The sequence below is a fragment of the Lonchura striata genome, chromosome 11, assembly GCF_050655825.1.
Source record: "Lonchura striata isolate lonStrDom1 chromosome 11, ASM5065582v1, whole genome shotgun sequence".
In the NCBI taxonomy this organism is placed as follows: Eukaryota; Metazoa; Chordata; class Aves; order Passeriformes; family Estrildidae; genus Lonchura; species Lonchura striata.
The window spans coordinates 20,351,486-20,378,312 of NC_140713.1; the positions used below are offsets into that span (position 1 = coordinate 20,351,486).

The 26,827-nt window shown below is 38.6% G+C and overlaps 1 long non-coding RNA gene across 25 annotated transcripts in view; it reads right to left on the minus strand.

The window, feature by feature from the left end:
- LOC110476338 (uncharacterized) overlaps positions 1-26,827 on the minus strand; it is a 524,174-nt gene that overhangs the window by 352,158 nt on the left and 145,189 nt on the right. For 19 of the 25 annotated variants that reach the window (XR_014957961.1, XR_014957973.1, XR_014957966.1 and 16 more), the window contains exon 2: positions 1-13,447. This exon is cut by the window's left edge and continues 21,643 nt beyond it. The exons of 1 other annotated variant lie outside the window; for it this stretch is intronic. This is a non-coding gene — a long non-coding RNA (uncharacterized LOC110476338). The remainder of the gene's footprint in view (positions 13,448-26,827) is intronic. 5 more of the 25 variants (XR_014957963.1, XR_014957954.1, XR_014957972.1 and 2 more) reach the window with 3 other exon arrangements.

Below are 26,827 nucleotides of genomic sequence, written 5' to 3' on the forward strand. Positions count from 1 at the left end.
AATTAAAGATTTGTAACAGTCTACCAAACATATCAGAGGATTAATTCCTTCTCCATGGACTTCTACCTTTCCTTGTTACACCAGACAAAGCCAGCAGGGAACATGCTTAAAACCAACATAAATATAGCAAATCAAAGCCAACAGCAACCTATCAGAAAAGAATTTTATATCTTCAATTAATTCAAGCAAATGGCCAAAGCTACTTATCCCAGGGAAACAGCTCTCAGTCTCTAGCAGAGTCATGCATCACCACCTTCAAAGGTGCGTGTCTGGACCCAAGGAAACACTTTTTAAGCTGAGGGACTTCTTGGAATCTGAGTAGAGCCTGATTCTAATGAAATCTCATTCCTTGAGGAGCGATCAGAAACATGGGCATTAAATTCCATCCAAAGAACAGAGAAATCTAATGTACTTCCATATTAGACAGGGTTTTTTTAATATACCTCATCTTTCATTTAGGATTAAGGAGAGGCAGAAGCAAGTAAGGCCTGATAATCATTTGTACCCCAAAAAAAGTGTCTTATAACAGGCATCAGTATAACTGCAATGTAACCAAATGAACTCAAGTGTAAACGAGGTCAGTTCCCAAAGATTTACATCCATATTATCAACCCTCTCTGCTCTCACAAAATACAAGAATTTGAGAGTAACAACAATGCAAAATGCTTTTTTTAAAATAAATGCTACTAAAACCACAGAAATCAGTAGAAAATTATAACTAGTTTAAACCAAGCTGTAGAATTTTATGGTAAGGATATAATTTTCTGCTAAGTTTTATAGATGTACCCAGAAATAAAACACCAGGCCTCTATTGAGTTTTATAGGGCTTTTCTGTAGGAATTACAAACAGTGGTATTCAAACAATACTTGTGGATCAGCCTGCCAGCAGCCCTATAAGCTAAAACTGCATTGCATAAACCAGGCACTGAATAATTTGGGATAATGAACAAATTCATAAAGAATCAGTGGCTGTTTGTCAGTAATCTGTGAACAGACAGAGTGGTAATAAATAAATGAATAAATAAATAAAGAAAACCCAACCCTCTTGGCTGGGAATAGTTCACCCAACTTTACTGCTTTGCCTTTAAGGGACTGCCTAAAGGGCTTATAACTCCACAGCATTCCTGCCAGGTAATTTGTGCAGCATTTTTTAGCAACAGTTAAATTAAAAAGCCCTTATGGGAAAACTCCATGAATTTAATAGAGATGAAATCAATATGGTTCTGCAGAAATTACTCCAAAACCTTTAGTTAGATCCTCCCCCCCCCCCCCGTGCCAGCCCCTTTACAGAGCACAGCATGGTCAACACAGCAAAGAGAATCCTAAAGTGGCTGATTACAACCACAGGGAATATCCTGAGGGAAAGCACATCTGAGCCCCTGTGACAGCTTGGTTTGCACCTGCAGGAGAGGACAGCATCAAACTGAAGGGTCAGGATGTGGATGTAGCTTGGCTGGAACCAAATCACGCAGAGAACCTCTCCAGTAGCTTAGTACATGGAACGCCAAAATGCTTTTCAGCTTCCCATTTGGGACAGTGTCCTTTCTGTGGAAATAACCCATAGAATTAACATGGGAATTCAGTCTCAGCTCAGGGGCTACAGCCAATCTAATATTCCTGCAGAAAAGCTGGCCTTCCTGGCTAAATTTGGTAAAATATTGCCTTTTGCCACTTCCTTATGCTCTCTTCCTGGGATACCATATGAAAACACACATGAAAGTCTTCAAGGTACATTGGTTAGCAGGGGAAGTACAGCAGAACCATAGACACAGGAGTGGCAGATAAGATCAGAAGTCTCCACCTGAAAATTTGTACTTAACTTCAAGGGAAAGTGCAACTTTTTTTGTGCAACTTTTACACTTTCTCCTATTAGCTTTTAAAGCTTAATTTTAGTATCCAAGTTCACCTAAGTGGATGACCAATGGAATAAAATATAGCTGAAATCAACATGCTCTTAAGAACTGTTTAGATTTGGTAGTTTTGTTTAGTACTGAACACAGTCATTAAAGTGCAGTTACTACAATAATAAATGTAGATACCATTAATTACAATACTAGATTTAAAATGCAATTTGAGTCTCTCCGGTGGTTTTTAAGGGGGTGTAATACCACAGATAATTGAAATTTAATCAAAACTATCAGTTTAATTTAGTCTACATTTACAGCTAAAAAACCTCCAAACTTTACAGCCACTCTATAACTCTATTCTGTACTCATATTAGGTACAGAGAAAAATAGAAATATTTCCTTTATAAATAACTTTATTTGTATTTTTGCCCATCCATACTTACATGTCAACTTTAAGGCTTAGAGTAGAAAAATGCACACACTTCCCTTTTCTTAAGGGATGTACATGCATTTTTCCACTTAGGGGTGAAAGAACTGAACAAATAAATCCCACTGATAATTACAGCATGTAATCTTATCTGAAGCTCAATCTCTTGCACTAAAAAATCTCCCTTGTGACATGTAAAAGGGTAGACAGATACAATGGAAGATTTCTGGAGTCTGTTCTGCTGTCCTACATCACTGAAGCCAACAGCAACAGGATTGCCTGTTGCTCAGAAAATTGCCTTAAGCATCTGAGCACAAAGCTTTGACTTTTAAAGGAGTCCATGAAAACTGACTCGTTCTTCTGCCCTTTTGAATTCCCCAGGCTGCATCCCTGTTTGTGAGAAGGATTATTTTTACTTTTGCACAGCACTCGCATTTAGGGGCCCCAGCAGAGATCAGGGCCCTGTTGCAGCAGAGACTGAGCAAGCACATGGAAGGTCTGAGCTCTGGAAAAGAGACAGGAGAGAGTGGGAGGGGAGGCAGAGGCACAAGAAGTGATTTGCTCAAGATCACAGAACACATCGTTAAGGGGCCAAGACCTTCTGGTTCTTCATGAGGTTAAGGAGCTGAAGATCCCCAACACACGGTGAACTCTTAGCCCAGAAAAAATGAAACTTTCTTTTTCAAGTTTATATGGCAAAGAGCCCCTCACCTGTCTGTAAAAACACAATGTACTGAGTATTTTCAGACACAAGACACTCGTCTTGAATAATCACATCTCTGATCCACCATGGAAGTGCTCATATTCCATCCAGACTTCAAACTGAAGGCAGATTTCAGGATTAGGTACTGACCAAAGTATTTCTGCATGCATTAGCAAACAGTGCCCACCTTTGCTTCACCTTCACCATATAATACCCAGTTCTCCTCAGGCACTTATAAATATTTACATCAGTTTGCTATTTTCCTGGAAAGGACACTTGTACCAGCTCTCAAAAAGCAGATGTGCTCCCATTAAAATTATAGTTTTGCTTTTGATTTGAATGGGAAGAGAATTGAGACAATGCAAAGAAAGGAGCCTGGGATTTCAGCCTCACAGGTACTATAAAACTTGTCTGGCCCAAACAACTTTGCTCAGTACCTCTTTTGCCAATGAAATCACAAAATGTGTTTCAAGGGAGAAGTATACATTGGGTAGCTCCAAAAAAATGCTTTTCTCTGAAATTTGAGCATGAAAACACCCTAAACAGTGACAGCAGATGTACTTAATAATCTCCCAAGTCAATTATTATAGCTTTTCCTAAGAGACTTTGAAGCCAGTCTGATAGAGATTCTCCGCTTCTCCAACCTTTGGAACTTCAATCTGTAGCCTTGACTGGCTTTTTGTGAACAACCATTCAGGCCCAGCTGGGATTTCAAAGGCTGCACAAGAAAGTCCAGGCTTCCTTCAAAGTTATTTTCTTTACCAGAATGGTCAACTGATTATTTCTGAATAGTTTAGAATTGTAATTCTTATGCACACTTCCTAGAAAGCCTGGTATGTGGTTAAAATTGTTAAGACATTTGTGCCTTGCTGCAGTGTTCATTTTAGCACAGAACTAGACCAGAAATAGAGCTACATCTCTGTGCACAATGGGCTGATTAAATGCAAAGTAAAAGGTGCTTGTGACCAATGATGAAGATTAATCAAGTGTTTCAGTTATTCATTAACAGGCACCCCAAAGGGCTCCTTTTCTAATGCTATATAAAAGCACTTTCCCAAATGCAAGAACCACAGCATTGATAGTAAAAGGGTTTTAAAATCATGGGGATTAAGGGTTAAAAGGAAAAATAAACTTAGTAGGCCCTGGAAAAATAAACACCCTAAGCACATGGAGAACTCGTACTTGCTAGAACCGCACCGTGTAGCTAGTACATGATAATTGATATAATTGTTAGATGTGATGATTGTTTAGTAATTAAATATAATTACTGTTTAATCATAAGAAAAATCATGAGAAACTCTGGTCAGTGACCTAAGAAAAGTCACAAGAAACTCATGTCAATGTATACAATAGAACAACATAAGTTTAATAATTAATATGTGTGTTATGTAATGATAAAATACAAAATACGTTGAGCTCGAAAGCCGCGTCGGAGTCGGATTTGGGTCTGTACCCCTGATTCCCAGAGCTCTCAATAAAAGCACCTGCAGATAATCATATCCTGTGGTTATGTGTGTTTCTAAACACTAACAGCATGATTCAGTTGTCTCCCAGAAATTCTATGATTTCCAGTAAAAAATGTCCAGGACATGTTTTTTCTCAGAACCACTTATCTGTTCCTCCTTCATCACGTTATCAGTCAAGGAGTCAAGTGCATAGAAGACATGAGAGGCGTGGTGTAGTTGTGTCACAGAAAATTTACCAGGGCTGTGTGTAATTCTGGGTGAAAGAGGTGAAGAAACTCCCTTTAAAATTACACATGAGGAAAAAAACTTTGAGCAGTGGGGCAGAGTGTGTGTATGTGCACATGGAGGGATCATGACAGGGAACTGACTTGGGGGCCCAACTACTCCTCTTGCTTCCTTACATGTGTCAGGCATGGAATTTAGACTCACCTTCTCATGGCTCCACACTATGTCAATATGGCCTCACCAGTATGTGCTATTTAAACATCACCTCTAATGCATCAAAGCCACCAACTGTCCCGCTGCTCAGGAAAATCCTGTCATGCACAGGGATTGCTGCACCACCAGAAGCAGAGTGAGAAATAATACTTCACAGGATGTCTCACTCAGGGTGCAGCACCAAACATTTTAAATAACCTGAGCTGCACAGATTTCAGCTGGCACTGAGGACAGCCAGCTCAGCACGGCCCAGGATCACTGCCTGAGATGGTGTTTCAGCATACACCTGGCAGCCCTTGAAGCCAATTCCCACCACTCACTCAGAATTACAACCAGTGAAGTCAGCACAGTCAAACCATTGTATGACTGAGAGCTGAAAAGAAAATAAAGTTCCCTAGATTGAGACCTAGGAGAAGATGAGAATAAACATTAGAAAAGGAGCTCACCAGTAGAGAGTGAAAAGCTGACTTCCTAAATAAAGTCACATCCCTCTGACAAAACTAAAGACCAATGTTGCTATAGGACACGTGAAAGCACGATGCGAGCTACCTGCTATTTGTAAGGTAAAGAAGAAAGTTTATTTTCTGACTCCGACTTTTATACTTTCCCAAAGGTGACATTGGATTGGAGAGTGAATGGGCCACCTCTCCAAAGACATTGGACAAACCACTAGTACATTAAATTTCTCCACCCCCATAAAAGAATGTAAACAATATGTTGTTTACAGAAATTGTGTGGAAAAGTTCTCCAATAGAATATAAACTCAGAAGGCTTTAGAAAATCTTAAGAATCAGGGTGACAGACCAAAACTATACTTGATTTTTAAAAATTTCTATTTTTAAAATAACTAAACTTGTCTTGACTAACAGCTACATTCCACTTGCCTGAATTGCATCCCACCTGCACCAAAACTCTCCTTATGTCCAATGAGCTCAGTCTGGCATCAACAGTAAAATTTTATTGGAATTTAGATGTAAAAGAAAGATCCTCTCAGGTTTCCCTCCAAAATTTGTTTGGCAATCATCACTAGCATTATTTTTAAAGGGATTTTCAGTCTAGAACCTAAGATGTAATTATACTGATATGAGAATCTCCAAGCAGAGTTTATTCAGTGTAAACCCTTGGGCTACACAAGCTGAAGGGGCTCACAATCATTTGTCAGAGACGAGGAAGAAGACCCTGTAACAAATGCTGTCAAACACCACACTCATAACACAGCAGAGATCATTTCTTTGATCAAGAGAATCACAGCCTGAAAACCTGTAAATACCAGCACTCTGCATTATCACTTAGAAATTGTGATAACAGTTTAACAGTGAATTGCTACTGAACTGTTTTCTTATAATAGCTGCTGTACGTAAGGAAGCTGGCAACAGTTTTGCATTTTCATTCATGTGCAATTTCAGGAGATGAGATGAGAAAACATCTCTAAAAAAATACTTAAATATTTAATAGGTCAAATTAAACAGCAGCAAAAAGAGAGCTTTGAAACAGCCACATAACATAAGTGCAACATAAGTTTAAAACAACCACTGGGAAGATGAGAAACCTGCCTCAAATAAAAAGAGTTGGATGTTGCCTTAAATCCAGGAAAAATAATAGGATGTTACAATAAAAGGAAGGACATCACTTTCTGATGCTTCAGTTTCCTATTTCACTTCCCCTGAGCTCAAGGGGTATCAGAATATACAAACCCTGACTGTGAGCTACTCAGGCACTCCATAACCAGCACCTTTGGAAAAGCCAATTTATAAAGGAGATGAGACCTGCCCAAAAGAAACAAAATAATTCCCCCTACTCAGTAAGCCCTTGTGAAAACTTAAATTCAAGAAATGGAGAAATTAACATAAATGCCATAGGAAAAGGAGGGGGGAAGGATTAGATGAAAAGTGCCTTCAACATGTGGTACTTGGCAGCAGCTCCTACCCTCACCTCATGGATCACTGCTATTGATGATGTAATGAAGCATCCACTTGAAGGAGAAGACAGAATCCCACCAAACATGACTGATGAGCTATACCTGCTGTGTTTAGAGAGCATGGACCCATATTTGTGTGTTGGATACCTGGAAACTATGTGCCACTGGCTGTATTTTAATATCCACCTTCAATCTCACAGAGACATTTCCACCACATGCAAGATCATGTGCAGTATTTCACTCTGGCTTCTGGTTCCACTCTAATGATGTCAAAGTCACATATTTACCTTGGCTGCAGAGCTTGCCTGTTCCAAGAGCACTACAGAAATTCGTCACAGGAAGCTGCTTTGACGCCACTGCAGTGTCCCCTTAGAACCACCGCTCTGCTGGGAGTTTTCTAAGCTTTCAGTTGTAGGAAGAGTGAACTGAAAATAGCATTTTGCTGGTCACTGGCAGGGAGCTAAACAAGGTGACTGAAGTATTTCAAGGCTCATTAAGTTACAGGGACACACGCTGGAAGAACGTAACTGGTGAGGCTGTAACACTGGATTATAGAACAATTCCCTCCAGTGCAAATCCTGACTCCTCCTAAAGAGTTTTACAATGGCCACAAACCACCTGTCAATATTTCCTGATTTCTTACTGCATTTATTTCTGGTTTTGGACCCAGACAAAGTTAAAAACAGTATAAATACTAAACAACAAAGTATAAATAATAAACAGTATAAATACTAAACAACAAAGCAAAAGAACAAGCCTCTGCTTGCACTAGCTCCAATTATTATAATAACCACAACCCTCCCCCAGTTTTCACACTGGACTGAAAGTTTACAGCAACTTGAGTCCTGGCTGACAAGCAGTGATGTGAATCTCAAAACAAGTGTCGCTACCAAGAATTCTTCTTCCCTTGGCTCTCAAATAACCTCGTCTGGGAGTTATTGATTACAGAATTTCCCTGCCACACTCAAGGGGCATCATTTAGGGAATGTCATGTATAGAGAGGCTGTCCAAAGAGATTACTGATGTAAAATAAATTCTACAACTGCACTCACTTTTCTTAAAAAATAGGAAATGTGATTCTCTTGGAAAAACAGTGAACGCAAACTAAAACTTATTCTGCCTCATATGCTGTTTTAAATCTCTGTTCTATGAGCAATGGTCCCAGGAACTCTCACAATTAACTTTGCAAACTTTGTTTATACTTCAAAAACTCCAAATATCAAAATTGCTCCAAGCACAGTAACTGGATGTGGCAGCAGCTCTCGGGCCACAAAAACCAATGCACGACTTTCCCAGGCATTGTTCTGGGGAAGGCTGTGAGAAGATCAGGCAAAAGAATGAGAAACAATTCCTACCTTCACTTGCTGACTTGCTGCACCTGTTGCTGTGCACTTGTGGAATGTGTTGTGTTGGTTTGTTTACCAAAGGGTGGCCAGTGGTGATGGTTTTGGATTCAAGGACCAATTGGGTTCACCTGTATCATGACTGTCTGTAAGGGTGATGGGTTTTTAATGAGTACAGTATAATAAAGTGATGGATCAGCCTTCTGAGAACCATGGAATCAATGCTAATTATTACCTGGCTGGGGGCCTGTGACAACACCCTAGAGGTGGTATTGGTAGTGATGAAGAAATCTCATGATATCTAATTATGCATGTATGTACATGTATGTACATTTGCTGTGGTGTTTTCAGACTTCTTTTGACTGACTCTTTATGATATTTTGGAACTTCTGGCCAAACTAAGGCGAATAAATAAAAAAAGAGTATTGAATCATCAAACTACAGTTTACATTTTTGGACAGTAGTTTAATTTCTTTCATCAAAGATGATAGAGAACATTAAAGTAATGAGAAATACAGTTCTCATTATCCAAAAAATGCCAATAATAAGTTTCATCCTAATTCTCTTGCTCCCCATCTCTTGTAGTGCAGGCTTTTAATGACTACATACAAAGACACAAATTGCCAAGAGTCCAGTTGCATCAATCCTTGTTCCCAAGGTGGCAACTACAGCCAGCCAGTCTAATACTTGTATTTCACATTTGGACACCACAAAGAGGGGGAAAAGGCTGTTCTTAAGTGCTTCAACCCCACCTTCTGTGAGAATCTATAGCATCCCAAGGTTAGCCACTACACTACAGATACACAAGACATTAATCCAAGCAGTTTTACTTTATCTCGTCGTTGGCAGGGAACTGTCTGAGTTCTGGTTATCTTTGTTAAACTTTTGAAAGTGCTTATGCACACTTATACCCAGAAGAGGTCACAGAAACCTGTGGTTTTGTCTTAGGTTCTTACAAGCTGAAATGACTCAGCAGTGTAAAAAGTACATTGGCAAACTTTACAGTTCCTATGGTAGAGCACGTTTTTTAGAATTTTTTCCACTGGCTCACTTTGCAGCCACTCTGTCCCCACCTGTAGCCCTGCAGGGGGTTGCTGTGACCTAAAGGCAGGATCCACCACTTCATTTTGCTGAACCTCCTGTCCATCAGTCCAGCCTGCCCAGATTCCTCTGCAGAGCCTTCCTGCCCTCCAGCAGACCAGCACTCCCACCCAGCTTGGTGTCCTTCTGCATTGCCTGAGGCTGCACTGGATTCTTCTGTCACTCACACGGACATTAAACCAAACTGGCCCCAGTTCACCACCCCTCTCAGGGCCTGACCATGCAGCCAGCAAAGAGTGCACCTGTCCAAGCCATGGACATCCATCTTCCCATGGGAGTGCTGAGGGAATGATATCAAAGGCTTTCCTAAAGTCACAGAATCACAGAATCACAGAATAATGAGGTTGGAAGAGACCTTTAATATCATCAAGTCCAACCTATGCCCTAACACCTCAACCAGACTATAGCACCAAGTGCCATGTCCAGTCTTTTTTTAAACACATCCAGAGATGGTGATTCTACCACCTCCCTGGGAAGACAACCCCCTAAACAGGTCACCCTGTCACAGGAAGGGATCAGCTGGCAAGCAGGACACGTCCTAAACATGTGCTGGCTGGGCCTGATGCCCTGGTGTCCTGTACCTGCTGTGTGATGGCACTTGGGATGAGCTGCTCCATGAGCTTCCCCAGCACTGCAGCCAGCTCAACACACCTGTAGTTTCCTGAATCCTTCTTCCTGCTCATCCTTCTAGGTGGGTATCACATTTACCAACCTCCAGTCAACTTAGGACCTCCCCAGGATTGCTGATATATGATTGACAGTGACTCAGTGAGTTCTTCCATCAGCTTCCTCAGTATCCCTGGGGACAATCCCATCCACCCCACAGACCTGTGTGTGCTTACATGCTGGGAGGTCACCTCCCCTTGAATTATGGGGCTTCCATTCTGCTCCTCAAGACTGAGGTCCGGGAGAACAACGGTGTTACCAGTAAAGACTGAGGCAAAGAAGGAAATAAGTACTTCAGCCTTTTCCTTATCCTTTATCACTGTGTTTCCCCTCTCATCCAATAAAAGAAGGAGATTCTCCTTTTGTTGCTGATGTATTTATAAATAAACATATTTTATTGTCTTTTGCAACAGTTACCAGATTAATTTCTAGCTGGGCTCTGGGCACTCCTTTTGGAGAGAAAGACAGCTGTACTCTAAAGAGGGCAAATATCATCAAATTGATCTAAGACAGGAAGTAAAAAACTGAACTTTGGCTGCTGTCACTTCAGAATCACTACTGCAGCATCTAAAAAAAACTATAGCTCAGCTTTGTACAGACTGCTGCTACCCAAAATCAAATCTGACCAGTAAGTAAACTCTCTATGAAATATATTACAGATATTTTAATAGTGTCAAATGAAGAGGACACCACTGTTTCATCTCATAAAACAGAAGCACAAAGAGCACCTTAAATATTTAATTTGGAAGATTTTGATTGATTTTTTTTTTCCAGATTTGCAAAGAATCTAAAACACAGGTATCAACATACACCAGAAAGGATGCAATTATCCAAGTGAAATGACATTTTAAAATGCAGTCCTGTGGTTCAGGTTCCTTTATTATGGCCTGATAACACCTTTTACAGACAGATGTCTTACAAAGATGGTCAAGTCCTTTCTTGTCCTTACAAAGGACACAGTCCATACCCACGAGCTAAACAAAAGGCTCAGCTGTAACTGAGGCAGGAGAGTTGGTGCCTCTTCCAGATTATGCCTTTGTTTCCACACTTTGGTGCCCACTGTTTCTATGCAAGTTATCACAAACACAGCCCTTGCTGTCAGCATCAAGTCCTAATCTCAATACGATTCAGGCATCAGCAGAGTCACTCTTTAAACTCTCCCTGCTTCAGTTCCTGTCAAAGCAGGGCTGTGGAACTTCAGCACTTGTGGCCCAGCATCCTCCCCTGGATGCACAGCTCTTTGTGCTGTACAGCAGAGAACACAACACTTCATATTAGGCCACCAAAAACTCAAGAATACAACAGCTGAGCTGACCTGCCTGTTCCCACTGAACTTCACCCACCAGAACAACCAGAGCAGCAGAGGAGTGGCTGCTTTAGAGGTGATCAGGCAAAAGGATTGGAGCAGATTCACACACCAGTCAAAAGCCCCTGAGTGGATGGTTTAAAAGCCCAGGTAATAATGTGTTCACAATTCAGATTTTGCAAGAAAAGCTAGCAGAACATAAAAAATTAGTTTTGATGAAGCTCTGTATAAGCTTTGTGCAATTACCAAATAAAGTGAGTGTCTCTACAGCTTCTGCCTTACAGCTGAAGCAATGTTACTATCAATTTGCTCTTGATACAAGAAAGAGATATTCATGTACTTACATCTGCTCTCAGAAGGAAAAGAAAATGGTTGGTGAAGTTCCCATTAGCACAGAAAAGCAGAAACATCTGCTGGGAGCTTTAAGAGGCTCATTGGGGTCACTTATTCAGCAAAACAGGCCACAGCTGGTCACCCCTGCCTTTGGCAGCACTCGAGAAAGGAGGGGGAAACTTGACCACACAACAGTCCTTGCAAGGTTTCTGTATTTATTAAAAAAAAAAACAACAAAACACAAACAAACAACAACAACAAAAAAAACCCAAACTATTTTTACCTAGCTGAGGATAAGTAACCCACCTATGCTGATTCCTCCCTTTATAAACCTGCAAACTGTATCACTGCTCAAATCATTAATCCTTTTGTACAGTACCTGACTGAACTGGGATTTCATCAAGCAAGGCACAAAACTTACATTGAGTTACCTCCGTGTGCTGGGGCTGTGGCACCATCTAGAGGATTTGAGCTGGAAATTCCTCACACCATGGGCAAAAAATGGGAAAATACACTCAAAACTCATAGGGAAAAAAAGCCACCAAAAAAAAATTATGATATTTGGATGCAGGGAGGTAACAGAAGAGAATAACAAAACCATATAAACAGTCAGAGAAAGACATTTCCCAATCTCCACTCCACGTCATATGCTTGCTGCAAGATGTTTTTCAGGTGAAGAAAGGTAAGTCCTTCCTACAGTTTTGTTGATAACCTAACAAGAATAATTAATTTTATTCTGTTTTCCTTCATTTTCACCTTTTTATTTTAATAAAGCTAAAGCCAAATTTCAAACAGGGAAGGGAAAGATGTTTTTTACAAAATAACAGCGATAATGGTTTTAATTTTATTTTATACAAGGATGTTGCCAGCTGATTGCCCACTGCAGAACTATCAAAAGAGGAGGAAATGGACAGGCACAGCCCTGGAGCCCCTAGACACCCCAAACTTCACTTGGAGTACTTTCAGCTTGGCACACTCTTCCCCAGTAACTTAATTTTGCTACAGAAACAAAAGAACACTTTGGCACCTGTAGCCTTCTGGGATAGCAAAGTTCAGTCCCTGTTGTTTCTAAAAAACTGAGTTAGTTTCTCAGATGCTGAAAGACTGGGAATTGAGAATATTCACAGTGTGACTACTCCACAATTTTTTTGGATTTTTTGTGGACAAAAAATCCAAACTGTATTTTCTGTTCATTGCTGGATACGTGACTGACCAGCAGCTTGATTTACAGTGACAGCTCTGCATTAAAAATTCAAACTTTTGTACACCTGAATACAATTTGTATCTGTCAGTATTGTGTCAAAATAACCATGTAATGCCAAATAATCATTTCTATTAGATATTTATAAGGACTGTGGGCTAAGGATGGATTCTACGCTTTCAGCTACTATGCCACATAATCTGCTTTTACCAAATTTCCTTGGAGACTGTTGGGATAGAAATAAAAACATGGAGGAAAAAAGTGAAATACCAGCTGTCTGGTCATCAGCAGCATTAGAGCTGGTCATGGATGAGTTCATTCCATTCACAAGCCAACAAAACTGAAAACTTCTGGAGATACCCTGCAGCATTGGCATAGGAGCTCATGTACTAGCTGGCAGACCTTTACAGTTAGTTGTAATCAAGACTATTCCTTATAAAAAGCAAAGTTCTTCCTGAATTGAACTGAATTGAATTGATCTGTGACATTTTATAATGGCTGGCAGCAAATAAGGATTGTTTACAGCACTTCAGTGTAGCTCAAGTCCTTCAGTGTGTCCCTCAGTGTGCTTCACTCCCTTCTTGCTTCTGCCTTGCTACACAGGTTCAAGCAGCAAGGAACAAAAGCAGGTTTCATGTACTTACCAGCAAAATCCTCTTCCTAGTTTCCATCTAGAGAATTACATCTTCTATCATAGCCTGAGTGGAAAAAAAAAAAAAAAAAAAAATTTTGAGTATTTTCCATCTTTCAGTTGACTGGTTTTTCCTCAGTCTTAACTATAAATGCAGAAATTAGTTTAAACAACAGTAAAATGCAGACACCTGAAGTTTAAGCTTCTCACTTTTTACTTTTCCAGCAAATACTTAAACTTAATTGCACAGATAAGCATTTGCAAGATTCCAGGCCTAGACTAAGAGGGATTTCTCTCTCTCAGGCATTACCACTTTGTTCCTAATACTGGCTTCACTATTCTATATTGAAAGACTAACTGTGTTGTTTGGAATCTGAATCCTCAGTTCATTTTGAAGAAACCAAGAAAGTATTTTAATTTCTTAAGTGTCTAGCTCTGATACAAAGCCTATCTGCATGTCTGTAAAAGTCTGTGTGTTTCAGTCCTTCATGCTGAGCATAAATAATGCTTCCAAGAATATTCCTGCATCACACTAGCTGTCATTTTGGCTCCAGTTCAGTATTTTCTGTAAAGCTGAGATGATATTTTTATTGGTTTTAAAAAGATATATAGGCATCTTGCACCTATGAGGGAAAGCAGTAGTCTTGAAAGACGCCTTGAAAATTAAGAAATAGCAATAGTGCAGCAAAGTAAATAGAAAAACTTGTCCTTTTCATTTTTCTAAATCCCTGGCATTGCCAGTCCAGTCACTGAGGATAGGATCACCACTATCCCTTACAGTATGTGCTGACTTTAATTGGACTCTAATAGCAAGTCACTAATACCAACAGTAGGACCAGGTTTATATTGTATAATCTATACATTTTCATTTAAGAGCATCTACAGGCTGTATTAAAACAAAATTGCCCAGCAGATGTTCCAGGCAGATTCAATAATCACACACCAGTGCTTCCAATTGTTAAAAAAAATTAAAAACTATCTGAAAGTAAAGTTACCCCATTTCCAAAAATTCAGACCTCCAGGTTTTTCCCTGTAACTGAGCTGCACAGGTGCAGCAATGCACTGGCTAAGCTGGGCACATGTGCACCAACTCACACAGCTCACACATGCCAGTGTCTGCTCTAGGCATGGGGTTCTTGATTGCCTTCCACAGCATGGCATGGGATGCTGGAGTAACTCCTAAAATAGCAGCTTCTGAAATAAAGATGCTGTTTTTCCTGATAATTTCTCCCTTTCCTCATAACCCAGATTTTCAATTCAGCTGCACAGTTATCTGAACACAGCAACTTCAACATATGATTTATGCTGGCCCCTGCCAGTCTGAAACTTAATAAATGCCTGAAATAATATTGTTGCAATAGATAAGGCAATCCCACACACTGAAGTTATATTCTCTCCAACACAGGGCCAGCAACTGCATTAAATTACATGCTGATACACATTTGTGGTTTCAAATACAATTGCAACCTCAAAGAGATGAAGATACACAACTAGCTTGTTAACTTATTTTAAAGATACCTACCTAAAACAAAACAAAACAAAAAACAAACAAACAAACAAAACAAAACAAAACAAAAAAAAAAAAAAAGAGAGAGAGAGAGAGAGATGGTGCTGGTGGCTTTGCAAACTTGCCAACTCAAGAGCAGAGCAATTAAAAAAAACCTTAAGGTCAAAAACCCAAAAAGCTTTATACACAAGCTCAATAAAACTAATCACCTTCTCTTAAAAAGACAAATAATACTCTTTTGAAGACATCAGTGCCCTCCTAAATATTCACAACTGATTTAAATTGTGTAATGGTGTTTTGTTGTAGGAGGAAGTCCTGTCAGGCCAGCTTTGGCTTTGATCCCACTGATTGTCAGCCAAAAGTGAAACTGGTCACAGAATCAGTTTTCAGAAGCCAGGTTTCACAGGTTAATATCTTTTAATCTTTCATTTACAAAGGAGACAGCTTTGTGCAATTCACTTTGCCCATAATTTAGTTGACTTCCTTCACTTTTACAATCCCCCAAAAAATCTATTGCACAAGTACCAGTTTTGTGATGGGAGGCAACAACACCAAGAAGGTAACCTAAATGTTATTTAGTCTCTAGAAATTGTGAACAATTTCATTTTATGCCTGGGCATTTTAAGTAAAATGTGCCTTTGTCACAGAATAGATGATGCAGATCAAGAGAGCAGTATGCACCCTGGCAAATGGAAACTGAAAAGCTGCTTTGTGCCTGCACTTGCTCATGTCAAGATAGGGCTGTTCAGTAAGCTGAAATGCAGTCTGGTTTCAGAATGAGCACAGTTTCAGCCATTTCTGTATTCTGTTGCAGTAAATAGAATGTCTTGACCCAATGAACACTTGGAATAAGCTGCATATGAGAAGTGAATAAAATCCAGCACTTAGATAATACAAATGATCTTTTTTGAGTTTGCGGACTGATACATTTCTCAAGGTAAAACCAACACTGTAATCGAACAGAAAAATAACCCTATTTTCTTATGTTTTGTTATGTGGAACTGTTTCCTTCTGGGCACAATATTGGTCATGTGTTCAGCCTTCCCACTCAGGTGTAGAGCTGCAGTCCATCTTTACCTGTAATTGTACTATTTTATTGAGGCAAATCTCAGGTACAGCTGTGCAGAGATAAGACAATAATGTGCTACTTACAAAGGCTGGTTTGGATTCTCACTGTCTCAATTTTCATTCCCAAAGTAGGAAATACATTTCACTTTTTCACACATCAAACTGTTGACAGCAAGGTATCAGGCACCCCCATGTCCTGTCTAAACTTCCTCATCCTCAAAACTGTAGAACATGTGGCCCAGGTGACAATGGACAAAACTAGTGCAGGAATTTTGGGTTTAGTTATCATTTAGAAATGTCTCAACACCAGATGCCAGATGTGAATAAAAAAGAGTGTAGCTGTGAGTCTATATTCAAGGTTCCAAGGAGTTGGATTTCACAAACAAAACTGTAAAGCGTGTGATCAACAGTTTTTGTTAGGGCTCAAAATATACATAAGTAGCACTGGTCAAGCTAATTACTTCAAGCCTCTCTGTAGAAAATTTAATTTCATTTTGGTGTGAAACCTTTCAGACAAGTGTACACTTTTAATCACAGTAAAAATAGTCAGTGGTGCAGAAGTTAGGTTTCTTATACTGGTTATGATCCCTGTTCTACACTAACATTAACAGCTGTCTTCTTCTAAGATTTTTTTTTTTTTGTAATAGTGTAGGTGTAATACTGTGCAGGTGAACAAGCAAATGAAAGATTCCTGATACAAACATTGCCTGTTATTTGATTTAATGCTCAAAGTTGATTTGTTCATTGAAACACTCTGCTCAGTGTAACTTGTTTATTCAGAAAATCTCATAAAATGCTGCTGTCTCTCACAGCTGAGAAGGATCACAACACTGCATGTCTAATGAAGGATTTATTTGCCTTTCTCTAATTTGCATGGCAAACACAAAGAGAATTTGTCCTAAAGTAAGCATAACTCAGCTTTAATCTAAGGATGTCACTAGTGTCAACTCATTTTCATGTAATGATTAGACCTTGGAGGATCATTTAACATTTAGAATTTTCATTGAAAGTGCTATATTTGTTGAAGCAATCATTTAGACACAAGGTCATATAAACCTGACACTAATTCATGTCTGCTTTTAAGTGACTCACTGTTTAATGCTGTGATTATATAGATATTCTTATGCTAATGCAGTGCTTGGGAACACCTGTTTGTTTCCATAAAACATCAGTTTCAATCTCAGTGTAATAAACGTAAGACAAAAAGGATCTAGTGGGTCATTCTGTGCACTTCCCTACACTACATAATGCAGAATTATCTTTCAAGTGATGACACAGATTTTACGTAATTCAAATAACTAGGGAATTTACTGAATAGTCTAATATCAGGTGGTTCTTTTATTTCTTTTACTCCTTTGCCTCTAATTCTTTACCTGGCATACCCTATTTTTACATGTTGGTTCTCTTTTCATAATCAGACTCTTCAATTTAAGTCGTATAATTCTATGTTTATATTCCTGTCCTGTCCATCTGGAAGACACAATACAAATGTATGCAAAGAGAAAATTGTCTTGCCAGCTTGTAATCTATTGTCTTTGTTACTAGGTCAAATAAATTTTTTATTAGTGAAACAAGCTTATTAATGCTAAACAGTTTTACACTTGTAGGATTACTGCGAAGCCTGGTTTTAGTTTCACCCAGTAGCCTATTAATATAAAAAGATGATTAGACAAATCATCGATAAACAATGATTCATTAAATCATCAAGAATTAATCTTGACTTTTGTGTTCATATTTTAATAGCTGGGATCAATACACTGTGTACCACCAATTGTCAATATTTGGCCACTGATTGGAAGGGATTGTTCCAAGGGTGGTTTTCCTTGCCAAGTGCAAACACACCACGTCTGCCCTTTGATTGCTCTTGGTATTTCCCTGGGAATGTGTAATTTCTATCCCTGCATGTGCCAAATGCTACAGTGAACGTGTGGGTTAGATTCCTGCAGCCAAGCTACAAACTCACCACGTTTCAAATGGTGAAACACCTGAACTGATTAAGTACTGCAAAAGGGAATTTCACAGGGTTTAAGAGCCTTATTAGGATTAGGATCTTTCAGAAGTTTCATTAAGGCATTCAATGTCTAATTTTCAGTGATTCATATAAATTATATTTTAAAACATACAGATACCTGAAATGAACACAACTCCTTTCTGCTAAAAAACAGAGCATTGATTTCCCACTTAGGATCTGCTGTATATGAAGAATATTCAGCTTTATTCAGCTTAACTGAATGAGCATTAGAAAATTATGCAGGTATTGCAATAAACACAGCTCTTGATAAGTCTACAACAGTTTAGTGTTCAGATGTTATTCATCAGCTCCCCATGAAAGCAAGGAGCACAGCAAAAAGTATTGATCCTCAAAATTATCTAACCTGTCTTAAGACCAGATCAAAGAAACACAAAATTATGGTAACTCCAGTCAATATTTCTGTTAGAGTAAACAGTAGAATTGTACATCCTTTAGAGTTACTTTTATTATTCTTCAGAAATACAACTACCAAAGAAAATGCATTTTGAAAATAAGTATATGAAAATATAACCATATATTCACCATATGTCTGGATTTTAACAATAGAGAGTTTAGAGTATTCAAGCTTGGAGACAACCAAACAAGTCTAGATCTGAATAATGCTCTGGTTTCTATGGGTTCTCACAAAGGAAAACTAGACAAATACACATCTCAAGCAATGAAATGTCCAAATCCATTTCAGCTCCAAACAGACACAAAAAACCTTTTTCTTTTTTTCCCTATGATTATTTTTTATGGTTTCCTCATCCTGGGTGGGATCTGGGTCACAGATGTTCAGTATTATCACTGCATGGTAACTGCAATTCCTTTCCTCAAAACAACCTGTTTCTCATTCCTGTTAAATGCAAACAAATGTTAAATTTTTAGTTGTGTCTCTAAAGCAGATAACAAGGTAGGGGATGAACCATGGTGAAGCTGTGCTCAGTGACCACTACAAGGTGAATCAGGCAAAGTGGAAGTGACTGGTTTGGGCTGAGAACCCAAAGTCTGCACCAGCAAGTCGAGGTACCACTGGTATGGACAGAAGGCAAACAGAGAAGAAAGGAAGAAGCTCTGGGGATCTCCTCACCTCCCAGAGCAGAGGTGCTGCAGTAGGTGTGTGGCACCTCCCCTCCCTGGAATTATCTATCATGTTGCTATGAAACCAGTGTGTGTGACAAAAATTGGCACTGTCCTTAAATGTTAACATTAGCCATCAGCTGAAATGAAGGTTAATTTTTTTGTTTCGTTTCTATTTTGGAGTATAAACCTAATGCATTTTTAAATAATGGTTTTTGCTCGTTCATTTGAACAGATGCACTTGACTCTCATTTTGCATTTGCCCTTCACTTATTTTTAGAGGTGACTTTTTGACTAGCAACAATTAAAGCACACTGACCTGAATATAAGTGGTGTAAAATATGAAGCCTTTTTGCTAAAGAGAGATCAGTTGTTCAAAGGCTCAATTGTATTTTACTTACTAGAAGGTGGCAAATGAACCACCTGTGATTTATATTATAAGTGGCTTTTGGATAAAAATGACAATACAGGAGTGTAGCTTCTTAACTCTCCAAAGGAGATATGCCCCTTCTAAATTCACTGGATACTTTCACGAAATGTTTTATTTAAAATAGATAATGTGAAATAGCTTCCAACTGAATTGTTCCCAAAACTTCCCCAGGCTTTTAGAATTAGTAGGCGAAATCTGGCATGCTTAGAATTTATTCATAGTAGAAGTCTATTCAAATCTTTTCTGCTTTTTTAGTGTCTAAATGGGGTTCTCCATTTTGAATAAACTAGTTAGTGAACTGAAAGAAGTTCTCTGCACCTGCAGAAGTGGCAGCAGATGTCAAAAGTTTTTTATTGTATCAAGCACTGGCTTCCAGGTGCTTCTCTTGTGACTTCTTTTTTTCATTATTGCTTCTGAAAATCATTATGACTTCTTAAAAGCAAATCAGCTACTTACTAAAAGAGTTTAAATATATATAGATTTTTTATCTGTAATCTCAGGTTTTATATGAAGTGCTTAAGTTTTCTAAATGTTTGAGATATACATATATATATTTTTAGATATATAAATTGATACAAATGCTATTGTTTTCATTTTATAAATAAATAAAAAGTTTGAGAGGAGTAGATGAATAAAGATTATTGATCAGGAAGTAAGATAAAATATTTTAAGTAAACATTTTTATATCATTTTCCAGCTAAGACAGAATTCCTGTTTGTCAGAACGTATGTGATTAGTCCTCCTATGGTAATATCTTCAGAGACAGTGATGTGATTCTACTTGATATCTAACACAGAACACAACACTAAGTAATTTCACATAAAATGTAACTGTCATTATTGAAATGTTTAATGTAGAGCTCCCAGCTGAGTTAGTATCAGTTTGTGTTAGAGAAAATCCTAATGCATATATCCAAATATTTTTTCTGTATCTTGATATTCAGAAAAGTGGTAGAAAAGCAAAATGCTTATAATTCTCTTTAATGGATATTCAATCTCTTCTTGAATTAAATAATCTCCTTTACAATCCTTACATTTTTTTAAGGAAAAATCAAACTTTCTGGGAAGTTGTAGATCGACTGTGTAGATACACACACCTCTAAAGGTGTCCCAATGAACCACAGCAACCACAATTACACAAACCAAAGAACACAAGTGACATTCATGGCAGTAATGATGAGCTGGATACTGAGCTTTGCATCTGAGGATGGGCAGAAACCAGTGTCAAAGTGCAGAGCTGGAACTGACCCTGTGCTTGAAAAAAAATCCAGTCATACTTGTCCTACAAATCACCTCAGGTTATGTAGATTATATATAAATTTTATCAATTACTTTAAAGTTTCAGATTGCCTTCAGTTCTTTGCAAGAAGGATTGTTTTTTGGATTTTTTTTTACCACGTGTAGGCAGGAAGAACACCAAATATGTGAGGTGGCTATGAGGATGAAAGGAAAAAGGAATCTGTTGAACACTGCTCAGGGAGCTTTGCTGTACATCATATGAATTGTGGCTGGGGTTATGAAACTGATAAATCACTGAAAGTCTCAGTGGAGACAGAGTCAGCAATTTCCTACTAGGACCATGTTATGTATCACTGAAAACTTGCACAAAGGGGAGTATCAAAGCCTGGTGGTATTTTTTTTTTTAAGCTGAGTGTTTGCTCTGGCTTAGCAGAGCAGTTTGGAAAAGCTGGATCTCACTGGACAGTCTGGGGGAGTTGGTCCTGCCCCTGGGAGCTGCCAGCTCCTGAGCATTGAGATCTCAAGGGCTGGCAGACAAATCCCAGTAGGGCAGTGGGGACCACAGAAGGTTCAGCACCACTGCAGAGTGAGAGGAACCCAAGGCCACAGAGGCTCAGTGTGATGGAAATTCAGCCCAGCAATCCAGCTGGGCTGGACTACCCAGAATTTTAAGGATATGTAAATCAACAGGACACTACGACTGGCACTTACTGCAGTCAGCTCTGCCAGAAGAATTTCCTCACCACTGGAGGGATTTTTAATTATGTACTGGAAAATAACCATTTTGAGTTGTTTGCAATGAAGCAATATATTGGCATGAAGCAATGTTTTTAAAAAATAAGATTTATTTGTTATCTTCTCTGCTTCTATTTTGATAATTTAAAAAATTCAACCTGCATTATGATACATTCATTTATTCTACTAATATCCTGGCACAACAAATGCCTAACAATTTAAAGCCCAGATTTTTCATTTCAGCACATACCCAAAACTGCTGCTGAAGTCCAACTACTATTAATGTGTATTTGGGCCTAATGGTTTTCTTTCTATGTTTTTTTTTCTAGCAGCATTCAATTCAGTGGAGGTTTCACTGTATAAGTTCAGAAAACTGGCAGAATTACAAGTCCCCGTTACACTTTTTCGTTGTCAAAAATAATATTGCTGTTGCAATTTCCAGAATCACTGAAAAATGTCCTTCAGCCCCAAGAACAAAGTATTGCCTTACAAAGAGAAAAGCTTGGTATCTGGCAATGTCCTTTCATTTTTGTCTGTCTGATACATGTGTTTGTTCCCTTTATAGACTTTAATCCAATATTTATTAAGCAGCTGATGATTGCTGTAGCTTGATAAAGCCCTCAAAAAGACTGTTTAGCCAGATCATTAAAATTAAACACGTTAAATCAATCTTACTCAAAAGTGGTCTTTATGTGGAAAAATGGCCTTAAGCAGATGCGTGTAGTTCTCCAAGGGTCAAACACTGCTCAAAATGAGTTTCTTTCTCCATTCCTATGAGAGGTGGAGATGCAGATAAGAGGGCAAAGTTTGGCCCCTCTATAATGATGTGTGTAGCAACAGAGGCTCTGCAAACACATGGGCTCAGCTCTGCTGCTGCCAGCTCCTCTTGCAGGACCAGCTCTAGTCGGGTTTCCTTGAAAGCACTGCAGCATTATACAATTTTGGCAACATCTTCACTAGGGAGCAGAAATTGAAATACTCCATTTCAATCCCTGGTAATTTGTTTCCTATTCTCTGTTAGCAAAAGCAAGCTGAACACGTGTAAACTTCTCATTTAGGTCTTTCAGTGGAAAATGGAAGTAACAATAGGCAAGTCTCTGATAGTCCCAGTGGAAACCCTTACTCAGCACATTGATCTGAACAAAGGTGACCCCCTGAAAAGGAATGGAATTGTCCAGACAAAATACAGGGAAATAAATTTGTAAGTTATTTGAACCCCATTAAAGTGTTACACCAAGTCATTTACCCTGTCATTTATGTGAACCAGCAGAGACTTTAATAGCTAACAATTAACTGGGGGGACGTTGAGGAAAAAGTAGCATGAAAGAGATTATTTTCATAGATGAACATTTTATAAAGGGAATGTTGAGAATGTCAGGAATGGCTGTTGTTCATTGAACAGCAGTGCCTGAGTTGAGCTGGAACATGTCAGCAAGGCAACCTGCCAAGGAGTAAATAATGTCACTGTCATGCATTTAGGGTCCTTACAAAAAAACTAAACCAGAAAGTTCATGGAGAGCTTTAGAAATAAAGCAACTTGGATTTTCCTTAACATATTTTTCAAAATGCACAGGTCCCTCATGGGACGACAGCTGATTCAGTCAAGGCAGTTGTTCTTTCTTGTTGTATTTCCTCATCTGCCAGTTAAATATTTTTAAATATTTCAATTAATGCACGCATTCACTGCACTTGGTTTTCTATGAAGTTGTTTGGATTTTTAGACAGTCATCATTTAATCCACATTACACAAGGCATATAGAAGTATCAAATGGTGTCTTTTCCAGATGTACTTTCAAGATTTATGTAGATCTGTGATCTTAAGTTTGTACATCATTTTATTGAATTAACAATGGAATACAATAAGAGTGATTCACAAACTCTGCAAGCGATAAACCATTGGTCAGATAATGAACTGCTAATTATTTTTCACTTCTGCAGATGTGCAGGAATTTATATTTTGTCTCTCTACATTTGTATTTTGTCAGGTCTGGCAAGGGCATTTTTGTGACAGAATCCTTAGATGAGAATGTAATGGTGAGAAAGGTGGTATTAAAATATTAAGTCAAAATGGACTCAAGTGGACTGTAGTCATTAAGGATGTTCACAATTCATCTAGGAGGAATTAAGATATTAAATATGGAATTCCCGTACTGCCAATGAATGAATCATCCATCACTCAGTGTACTTTGTCATATATTAATTGCACTTAACAACACCATTTCAGTGAGAAGCTCCTCAGGTTTACTAATGAAACAGGCTTTGTAGACTGCAATATTATATATATGATGGGCATACATAGTTGTATATCTGTATATAAAGCAGATTACTGCTAACTTCCTGAGCGATTTGTTGGATCTCACTGGTTTCTCTGAAGAAAATACCTGATGGTAAGTCTTAATAATAATGAACTCAAAAAGGGCAGATTGATAAAATATCAAAAACTACTGAAAATGCAGTTAGGAATTAATCTTATTTTTAAGGCATATTCAGTTAATTTAGGAATTAATCTTATTTTTAAGGCATATTTAGTTAATTTAGGAAATAAACAGTGACAGCAGCTTTCAAAACTAGAGGGTTTCTCTAGGTAGAACAACCAATCCCAGCTCCACAATCTCACCTCAAGTTCTAGGGTGGGCCCACTGAAAAATTTTCCTGAATAGACTAATTTCATCCTTTTAATTATGTTTTAGTTTTTAAGTTACAGTCTAGAGATTATCTAGGAAAATAATTCCCCTATTGATTTTTTTTCAGTTCTCTGGCAGCTAAATTAGAACAGCCAGGAGAATTCCAGGTTTGTGTTTTTTTCGCCTGGCACCTGAACAAATTAAATCTCTCAGTTTGGAGAAAAATTAGATCATAACAACAAGCTTCACTGCAGGACTTCACAGTATCCATGGGAGAAAGGAAGACTGATACTTGGAGAGAAAGCCTAGCATGTCCTAAGTTAATTAAGCATAACAGCAGAGCTACATCGTGTATTGTTCAGATCATGGCACTGATTTGAAGCTCTCTGAATTTCAGGACATTCACCTTTGGGGAAACAGTGGGACTAGAAACAGACCCCTATAAAAAATGCAGCAACTAGCAGGGAAGTAAAGGCCACGGGGGGATCAGATTATTCCTTGAGCTTTGCAGACAATTTGAGAGAAAAAAAAGGTTAATTCTCCTTCAGGATGCAACCGAGCAGAAAATCAGCCAGTCCAAACACACTCAATTTTCTCCATCTGTGCAAATTATCCTTAAATGATAAAGCAAACACTCCAAATTTACTTTTTTATAAGAGTTTTCAACAGTTACATTGATCAGGATACACTAATTTTAAGAGCAACACTGATTAAAGTCAAAATTCTCCAAAGTGAATGAGTAACAAGAGGGGGTGTGTGGATTGTACTTGCCCATGTCCTGCAGCTCTCAGCTCTGCAGCTTGTTTGGGGTGGTGCTGTGGTAAGGAACAGTCTCCTCCTTTTCCAAAATTGTATGTTTGCCTTTGACCTGAGCACCCTACTGGTTGCCCTGCAATCATCTGCACCATTGATTTCAGTGAAATTGCTTCTATCCAAAGCAATTAAAATAATGCAGGAAAAATACATCACCTCGAGTCTAAGCCAGCTGGTTCAGGAAGAACATCCTGACACTCTTCCACTGCCTTGTTTTAAAAGATACTGTGCAAAACAATTGCACTGGACCACTTGGGGAAGATGGCACTCAGCATGAGTTACCAGCTGGCAATAAGTTTACAAAGGATTGTTCAAATGCCATGATTCCAAGCATCAAAATAGGTAAGCAAAGGCCCAAGCTAAGAAAGTTCTGTAATAAAATTATTTTTTTTTTAAATAGTATTCAATGGCACTTTGCATTTTCAAAGTACTATAGGAATATGGGAAGAATGTTGTCCTGAAGCATCTCAGATATCACAGGAAGACAAGCAAAGGTTCAGCCTTCTTTGCTATTTACATATATATACACACAAACTCCAAAACTCAATCAATGAAGATGACTGCAAAGAAGGGCAAGGGATGCATCCATTAGCACCACTGAAACTATGGAAAGTGACTTTTCAAATACAGAAGGAAAACTCTAGAATCCAGTAAATTATTCCTTCCTCCCCCTGCCCCTTGTCCCAGGGGGAGCATGTATTTGTTGGACAAACCCATCTGTTTGTCAAACCTGTTGCTAATTTTGCCCAAGGCTACCTCAGATTCTTGTCCCAAGAGCTGTGTCTGCTTCTTCCACATTAAACCACAGTTCCTACCATGCAACTCTTCCTGCTGAACTAAGTACTTAAACATATTCTTCTGCTAAAATAGACTGCAAACCTCATGGCCAACCCCTAATGAGGATTTCTGAGCTGTGAGTGGCTTGAAGTATCTCACTGACTGCTTCAGGATAAACCCCAGAGAAACAAAATCAAATAGAGATAATAAATAATAAGAAGACATTTTAATTAGTAACAAAGCTGTACCATTTCTCTCAGGAAGTTTTACTTTCAGGTGAGAAAAGCTGTGAATTTCCTTCTAATATGCCAAACAGTGATTTATAAGTAAGAATGCCCATCAGCAGAATTATTTTTCCCCACAAAAAATGCCATGGCTGTAAGTCCACAGCTCGATATTGGCCAACTTCAGGGTTGCCAGCACATGTGTCATAACTTGGAGAAGAAACTGGAAAAGCTTTTATCTCTAAGCAAGTGAAAGAATGGAGATAGATGGAAAAGGAGAAATTGGTGCTGGTTAAGCAAAGATTTTGTTGTTTTATTTTAGTTTGTTAAAGTGTGTTTATAGCTAAACAATAATCCAGATTTTTTAAAAAAGAGTCAGATTTTTTTCTGATTTCCACTATCTTTACAATTCCAGACTTTTGTTAATTGTAGACTATTCTAAGGGGCCTTTCCCAGTGTAGCATTCCAGCAGCATTCCCAATATCTTGCCATAGTCCATCTCACATAACAAACCCATCCTTGACCTTGGAGGCTGACAGTCTGCAAGGTCAGTTTTCTTCCTTCTACTAAATGAAATTATTCTGCACTCATACATGATTTACTTCCCCTTGTGTGTTCCACTTCAGAAGAATTTCAGAAATAAAAGAAAGTCTCATGGTTCAGCAAACCACAAAACAGGAGAAGTTATAGTCAGGAAAATTTAGCACCTTTACAATATGAGTGCATTTTTTCAATCAGTTTTAGTCCTGTCCTTGAAGAAGCAGAGCAACTACAGACAATTTCTACTTATTTACCTGACTGCAATCCATTAATCAGAGCTCTGTAACTCTCCCTTGCCTACCTGCAGTATGAGTTTCCCTAATTTGCTGCAGAGGTGCCCATGCTGATGCACTAATACAAGAAATTCCTGCTTAGCTGTAGGTTCATTTCACAAATTGGA